The 8,397-nt window shown below is 41.2% G+C and overlaps 2 long non-coding RNA genes across 3 annotated transcripts in view; one reads left to right on the forward strand and one right to left on the reverse strand.

Moving 5' to 3' along the window:
* The window catches only part of LOC109385470 (uncharacterized), an 11,429-nt gene extending 5,132 nt beyond the window's left edge, over positions 1–6,297 (reverse strand). For both annotated transcript variants that reach the window (XR_002124630.1, XR_002124631.1), the window contains exon 1: positions 6,200–6,297. This is a non-coding gene — a long non-coding RNA (uncharacterized LOC109385470). The remainder of the gene's footprint in view (positions 1–6,199) is intronic.
* A 98-nt stretch (positions 6,298–6,395) lies between these two features.
* LOC109385453 (uncharacterized) overlaps positions 6,396–8,397 on the forward strand; it is a 22,913-nt gene continuing 20,911 nt past the window's right edge. The window contains exon 1 of the long non-coding RNA XR_002124625.1: positions 6,396–6,996. This is a non-coding gene — a long non-coding RNA (uncharacterized LOC109385453). The remainder of the gene's footprint in view (positions 6,997–8,397) is intronic.

The raw sequence follows: 8,397 nt of genomic DNA on the forward strand, positions 1-8,397 counted from the left end.
CCCCAACCATAAAATTATTTTCGTTGCTACTCTGTAACTGTAATGTTGCTACTGTTATGAATCATAATGTAAATATCTTTTTGTTTTCCGATGGTCTTAGGCGACCCCTGTGAAAGGATCGTTCGACCCCCAAAGGGGTCATGACCCACAGGTTGAGAACCGCTGGTTTAACCCATCTGACCTACTTCTCACATTGATTTAATAAAGTAATATTAATTCTAAAATATTCCTGTATAAAAACGGTATATACCTCTGTATAAGAACTACATGAAATTTCCAAAAGTTTAAAACTCTAGCAAAACATTGGTTATAAGTTTCTATGGACTCAAATAAAAACGAAATATTAAAGCTACAAATTGTACTTTAGTTAAAATGTTACCCTTTAAATTAAAAAGTACAGCCTAGTTGAAAAAATGTGTGACAAACTTCTGTAACATTTAGTGAAAAGTAAATTTAAAGCTAAGATACTTAAAGACAGTAGATGGTTCTACAGACCTACAAAAGGGAAGTTAATATTACTTTAGGCTACATTTAAATAGAAAAATCACTGAGGCATAGGTCACTTTGACAAACCACATGGCATTTTTTTGGACTGTTACTTACATCTACCTCAGATGATAATGACAAACCATATAAAGTATAGGGAATTGAAATAAATAGTAAGATAAGGAGCCTGAATCCAAATATATTAACCTCACTGATATGATTTTTAAAATATAAAGTATACTAATTTGTTTGAAGCATATGCTTGGTCCATTAAAAATAAAATATAACCATGGGGGCCAGCCGGATAGCTCAGTTGGTTAGAGTGCATGCTCTTAAAAACAAGGTTGCCAGTTCGACTCCCGCATGGGATGGTGAGATGGTGGGCTTCCCCCCCCCACCCCCGCCACACACACATACACACCTGCAACTAGATTGAAAGCAGCGACTAGACTTTGGAGCTGAGCTTGCGCCCTCCACAACTAAGACTTAAAGACAACAACTTGACTTGGAGCTGATGGGTCCTGGAAAAACACAATGTTCCCCTTCTCCAATTCCCCAACACTAATCCCTCAATAAAATCTTAAAAAAAAAATAAAAAAAAAATAAAATATAACCATATATATAAAGTATAAAATGTTTTATATACTAGATATATATAAAATGTTTTATGATGAAATAGAGAACAGCTCATCTATCAAATCAAGATTATTAAAGATACTTAGCTAAGGTTCCTTTAAACATGGTATGTTGGGTGGGTGGGTAGATGGGAAACAAAACCACCCTCAATTTTCAAATTTTCACATAGTCTCTCATATATTCAAAACTCATTTACTTGTTTTTTAATAGACAGAATGTGGCCCTCTCATATAATAGCAGTTTAGGTGAAATCGGGATCTAAAGGGAAACAAGACAGTATAAAACAAGAGGGCAGAACATAAGACACCTAGGAAGACCAGGGTGTGTGTGGATGGACCGGGGACTCAAATGCTGCTATGCCCCAGCCTTTTGGTAAGCCACCTTGATGCCTTGCACTCTGTACCTCCTGTTTTCTCTGAAATCAAATGAGATTTCTTAAATTCTCTTGATTTTATATGGCTTTTCCTGCTCTTAAAAAGGTAAATATATAAGCGGTATTATAAAGTTGGGATATAGGCTCCAGCTTTTAGACTGTGAAATTTCAGACTTTAGGCTCATGGGCTATTAGGACTCTTCAAAAAATGCTCAGAATTAGGATATAAACAATTGACTAATCCACATGTTAACTCATTGTTTCATGTATAATTCATAGAAAAGCATCAGAAACAATATTAATTAGAAGAACTATGGACATAAATATCATGCACAGTACCTTTTGATAAACAATGGAGCACACAAGATCCTTGACAGCAGACAAAGATAGTTCCTGGGCTTCAATGGTAACACTCTCCCGTGTAAGGCCAATTTGCAGCAGAAATGAAATTGTATGCACGGAGCCTCTGGAGTTGGTGAGTGATGGTGTGCTGAAGCTCCCATTAGAGAGTCGGGCAGAGAGTCCTGTCTTAGGACTTGAACATGGAGAAGGAGTTGGAAGCACCACAGGAAGAGTTGAAGGTAATACAGACTTCTGGGCTGATGGAGGGGAATTGTTTGCAGACATCTGCCTTTCTTTAATCTTGTGAAATAGTTGTCAACTATTTTTCAATGGTTATGAAGAGGCTTTTGAAATCACAGCAGTAAAAAAATGACTGTACTTTTGGATTTAGTTGAAAGCTTCTTTATTTCCTCTTTTAAGCTACTCATGCCGATGACTGCAAGTTCTACAACTCTTGAGTTGAATGCACAAAAGATCCTACTTCTCTTAATNTATAATGAGTCAAGAGCACTAATTTTAATATCTTAATTAGTAGATAACTGTCCCTCCTGTCCCCCCACTCCCGCCACACACACACACAGGTACCCACCACCCAGGTCAAGACATAGAACATTCTCAGCACCAAAATTTTCTTTATATTCACTTAATTTTAGAAATTGAATGCTAAAGTCATTTTTAAATTTGATGCCAAATAAATCTTCACAGTACATCTTTCTAGTAATCAGATCATAGTAAACAAACTTCATGAGGGCAAGGGCATTTTCTTTTCATGTTCTCTGCTGAATTCCTAGCACCTAGAACTTAGTATTTCACAGGCACTTATTAACAAAGTTGTTGACTATTGAGCAAGGTAACTAATTTAACACAAACATATTTCTCAGAAATATAATATTAATTTAATATCATTTTTTGGAAAGTATTTACTTGAAGAGAAGAATTTTAATGATTCTGTTTGTATATACAGCTAGAAGGAACTAGAGTCTAGATAAGTCAATGAGAACATTACTCAACGTGGACTTCTGAATTTATTCTGAACTTTCATCATTAATCTGCAACCCAGAATTTTCTTGATATACCAGAAGAGCCACTTCATTTAACATTTGCGATTTTTCTTTGACACAGATCAGAGCAATCTATTTTCATTTTCCTTCTTCCTTGTTTTTGTTAGTTCTGTTATCTTAAATTTAAACTTTCTGGAACTTTCTATCCTAGCCATGGTCTTAACCTGAATATCCTGCAAAATTTTTTTAAAAAACACTTCTTCCAGTTTGAGCCTCCAGTGTCGCTATGGTTGCCTGACACTGTTTCACCAAGACAAAAAAACGTAGGGGTACAGTGAAGAGTAGGATGTCGCACAGCCGCACAAACACAGCTATAGCAGAAAGAATAAGGCAGAAAAAAAGTGTGGAATGACAACTGGTTTCTAGAAAACAAAAGAAACAGCTGGGGTTTTTGCTCTACTTTGGCAGAACCTGAAAATTACACTCAATCCATGTCAGCAGAGACAATGTATTCATAAGACAAAGGATACGTAAGCAAAGAGTCTTTAGGTCTAGTGTCATGTAGATGATCAAAGCTAAAAACAAGTGTTTTAAATCAGCTAAAAGCAGTCAGCTTTAGTTAGAATCATTTCATTTTCAGTAAACTCCATTATAGCTAAAATGAACTGCTGTCTGCCAATATCCTTTCTCACCCCAATTACATCTACTATGTTAATTCAACAAATCAACACAGAAGCAGTAGCATCACAGTATTTTCTAAGCCTTTCTGCAATAAGAAAGCAAGAAGGTGGGGAACTAACATTCACTAAGCGCAGTTATTATGCATCAGGTATTGTGCAAAGCACTTGACATAGGCTATCTTATTTATTTTCCTCAAAACTCCCAAAACAAGTAACGTCAGTTCTCTAATAAAATGAACACTTGATCTCTAGTTTTCAGTTTGTCATGTGCTAAATAAATACTAAAATCAAAAGGAAAGAGTAAAGCAATATCAGCGAGTTGACCACATGCTTTGGTGTTTACTAAAATTTTAAGAACACTACAGGAGCCATGATCTTCCCAGATTTAGGGAGATTTTAAAACCATGGCTATTACTCTTTGGGGGCACTAATTATGAGGTCGGACAATTAAGCTCATGAACTCATCCTAGGAAAAGTGCTACATACCTCACTGCTGAACATCACTATGATCACCTTCGGAGTACTCCCCTTGGGAAGCTATGTACCGATGCCAGCGCCTAGTTCACCCTTCAAAGCAATTTTGGAACTCTTTCTGGAATGGCCATCAGAGCTGTCGTCGTATGGCCCTTGATGTCCTGAATGCCATCAAAATGTCTTCCTTTCAATATTTCTTTTATCTTTGGGTAAAGAAAGAAGTCATTGGGAGCCAGATCAGGTGAGTAGGGAGGATGTTCCAATATAGTTATTTGTTTACTGGATAAAATCTCCCTCACAGACAGTGCCATGTGAGCTGGTGCATTGTCATGATGCAAGAGCCATGAATTGTTGGTGAAAAGTTCAGGTCGTCTAACTTTTTCCCGCNAGCAAATAATTTTCCCATATATCAAGTTCTGTAAAAGTAGTCTCTTTTAAAAATGAGCAATTAACTCCAATATCGTAATATTTCATCAACTTTAGAATGTCTTTTTAAAAATGAGAACAAAATGTCCCTTAAAAAATGCATTTAAATGACCACTTATTTTTTCCTGTATGTTTTTTTTCAATTCTTACCTAATTTAAAATTTTTAATATCCAAAACTTGATTAAGCTTTTCTTTTAGAGTGTGGCGATGTTTAAATTAAAAAGCAATCCACTAAGAGAGAAATTTCTATTTTAAAGAGGTCAGCTGATGAAACTGAAAGCTTATAATATTTGTATATTTAAAAGACTCTATCTGGGATGCTTACAAAATTCGTTTTAAGATATGAACCAGAAAACATTCTTGAAGTTGAGTCACCTAAAAAGTTAAATGCTATATACCAAATTATAGAACCTAAAGTGGAAAATGGCTAGTCAAATAAATACTCCCAAGTTCATCTGATCAGGCTTACCACGTCTATAATTACCTACTAAAGCAAAAGCTAACATGTAGGCTTTGTGACATGTTTTAAACACTTTTACTAAACCTTGTAACTTCTTTTTGTCTGAATTTCCATGCTTGCTCTCAATCCAGGAGGAAACGGTTCCTTTAAAAAGCAAAACTGTCCTAAATCCCGGAGAACTTTATGGTTGCCTTTAACAGCAAATCCACAGGTATTCCCAGCCCTCACAGCATTAGAAGTCGGTAAATTTGATCTAAGCAAAAATCATAGTCGCTAAAAATGTAAGGAAGAACTGCAGCATTAAGTACAAAGTAGACGCAGCGTTAAGAGTAATACAGTAACATTTTCAAGGTTACAAATTAAGGCATTTACAAGTTTTTGTTTCATTTGCGGCTAGATCTCATTAAGGCTGTGCCGTACAAAGTAGTATAGTTCGGGGTGTAACTTATCCTTCCTAATCAAAGATGACACTGATAGTCTTATTTCCTGTGGGGATGGGTGTGGTTGAAGATACAGTTACGTCCAAGCCATCAATCTGTGTATGGAACAGTCTGCAGGTCGCACACAGGCTTGTCACTTGATTTATAGTCGTGCCTGCGGGCGGCAAGGCCTGTGCTTCTGATTGCGATAACTTCACATTAAAAATATCCAACAGGCAACCGAGTAGTATGTGATTATTTTTACTGCTCAAAGAAACAGTCGCGCTCCTGAATGTTTCATCTTACGAAAAGCCTCCCGGGGTTGAGAACCGCTCGGAGCAATGCTGCAACTTGCAAAACTAAACCGTCAGGAAACTGGGGTGGGGGCTTATGTCCTCTAAGCACCCTTTACTCACCCCTTTGAGACGGGTGCAACGTTAACTCATGAAAAGAAAAAGAAAAGGGCTCATCCAAAATCCGGCAGTGTGAGTGCCGCCGGTTTAGCGTCGGCAGCTAGTTTGGGGGGACCCAGGAACAGATCGTGGCCGAGGGGCCTGGCGCGGTGGTCGCCCGCGGAGCACGAGTCCAAGTTGGCCTCCGCGCCCACGCCGGAACTTGGCCCCATCGGGCGGCCTCGCCCGCGCCCCCCATCGCCGCAGCGCCCACCGCCCGCGCCCGCCGCCCGCCGCGCGCTCCTGCAACTTCCCGCCCAGCCCCGGCGGCCGCCGCCCAGCCCGGCGCGGGGTCCGAGTCCCGCCGCCGCCGCCGCCACCGCGTGCGGGAGAGTGGGGGAGGGGCCGCCGCCGCCGCCTCACCCGACGGGCCGCGAGAACAAAGCGGCGGCTGCGGCGGCGCTAACTTTTTCGGTGTCTGTTCCGCGCTCCCTGAGGCGACGACTTACAGAGGCGGGCTCGGCTGGTCGTGAGAAACTCCGCGCCCGCCAGCGCTTGGATCTCGGACGAGGCGCCAGCGAGGCTTCACGCGCCTCGCAGGATCCCGCCCTCCTCCCCGTCCCGTCCTGAGGCCCGAGGGCGGGGGGCCGGGGCGTGCGGGGCGGGGGCGCGCGGCCGGCGCGGGGCCTGCCGGGAGCTGTAGTTTCCCCGCGGGAGGGACCGGGTGGTAGCTGAGCGCCGGCACCCCTCACGGTTTTTGCATCGCGCAGGAGCAACGGGAGCTCCGGGTGCTTTCGGGCTCGCTCTGCACCCTCCGAGGTCCCGGCGACTCCGTGAGCGCGGGGGAGCGGGGCGCGACCGTGCATTCAAAACAGTTACACGCTGTACTTGATACCTATCGTTGCGACCGAACTGCCTTTTTCTCTTTTGTTGTCCGCTCTGACGGAGGCGATGGTGGCAAGGAGGCAAGAGGTGACGACTTAAACGAGGGACTTGTCAGGGGTCCACCGCAGCGAGCAGTTTCCACCCCGAGATACCTTCTCCCTGCTCCCCCACATTCCCGCCCCTCATGCCTGCGCTCCAGATGACCGCCTGGCAGAGCACCCGAGCGTCCCGCACCTGGGCAGATACATCCAGGGCGTTTCACCTAACGCAAAGTAAACTGAAGTGGCTACTTTCAATGTGTTTTGTGTTTCCTCTTTGGCCATCTTTAAATCTGAGTGTGTCCCCTCCCATCAAAGTGAAGTGCAGCCAAGAACCACGAACCTAGACTTCCGCATGCATGGAAACAAGGTGACAGTGCCAGGTGAGTGGGGCAGGGGTGGGAATCGGGATGAAGATGTAGAGGGAAAATACACTATATGTTAAATTACAGGTGTTTTATGTGAGAGAAGCCTGAGCAGCTGACAGCCATTGTGCCAGAAATGACCTAATTCTCCTTATGTTAAAATGTTACCCCAAAAGGACTGAAGTAAAATACGAGTCTATTGAGACAAGCGATGGGCTACAGTCAACAATCCATCCATCCCCTGCAGAGGTCAAGAAGGCAGCTTTTGAGAATAGAAGGAAAAGAAAGTTAAGTGGGTCCCTACTTTTTTATACTGNCAAAACGGTACTGAAGATGGCTTTCCATGCTACTTTTGTAAATATATTGCTTGAGTGTGAGTTGGATAAGTTTGCTGCTCCATATCAATTTAGATGAGAGAAGTCTATAGAGAGTACCTTGGAAGTCTGTCCTTGGCCCTATATTGTTTTTTATTATTTATAAGATAAAAACATGGAAGACATGCTTATAAAATCCTCAAATTATACAATTTGGGAGAAATAAACTAAAATTAAAGTGAAATGTAACAAGGATGAGTGTAAAGCTTTACATTTAGTTTAAAAAAGTTAAAGTGCAAAATAGAAATGTAGAAATGCTGACTTAGAAGCTGTTCGTAAGAAGAGTTATAAACCCAAGAGTTTAATAGGAGCTGCTAATATAATGGGTGACTAAACCCCCAGGACACTGAGAATACATCAGCATCAATCTGCATACACGTTGCCAGTCAGCCTACATTACTACTGTATTCATTTCTACAGTCCATATTTTTAAGAGCTATGTTGATTTTAAAAAATAAGAGTATACTATACATCCAGATAATGGTCAAACAATGTCATGTGACAAATATATGCTTAACAAAACCAAATAGAATAATGGTCTTCAAATATTTGAAAGGTGTGGAGAATAATTTGTTTAATTCAGCATCACTGCAGAGAGCAGAAGTAAAATGAAGATAACAGCATTACTTGCTTATCTCACAGGCTGTTGTGAGGACTGAGCTACAACACGTAGAGTGCCACAACAGTACCCAGCTTACAGTAAGTGCTCAGTAAATTCTAGCAATTTTCATAATTAGATGCAGGAATTAACAATTAAGCTCCCCTTTATGCTAAATAATGCAACTGAGATGCTACTTCATTAAACTTTTGCAACAGCCCTAGGAGATTTAATTCTATTTTGCAGAAAAAGAACCAGTTTCAGAGAAGTTATTGCTTGCCCACGACTACACAGCTAAGTGATGGAATTGGGATTCAAACAAGTTTCCCTGACTTCAGCCCAAATTCTTTGCACTATTTAATCCCACCTCCACCAACCTAACAATGGAACAGGTTTTCTCATGAGATAATGACCTCCTTAACAAACCTGACTCAAGTAGTTTCAAAA

Source organism: Hipposideros armiger, unplaced genomic scaffold (assembly GCF_001890085.2).
Source record: "Hipposideros armiger isolate ML-2016 unplaced genomic scaffold, ASM189008v1 scaffold_116, whole genome shotgun sequence".
In the NCBI taxonomy this organism is placed as follows: domain Eukaryota; kingdom Metazoa; phylum Chordata; class Mammalia; order Chiroptera; family Hipposideridae; genus Hipposideros; species Hipposideros armiger.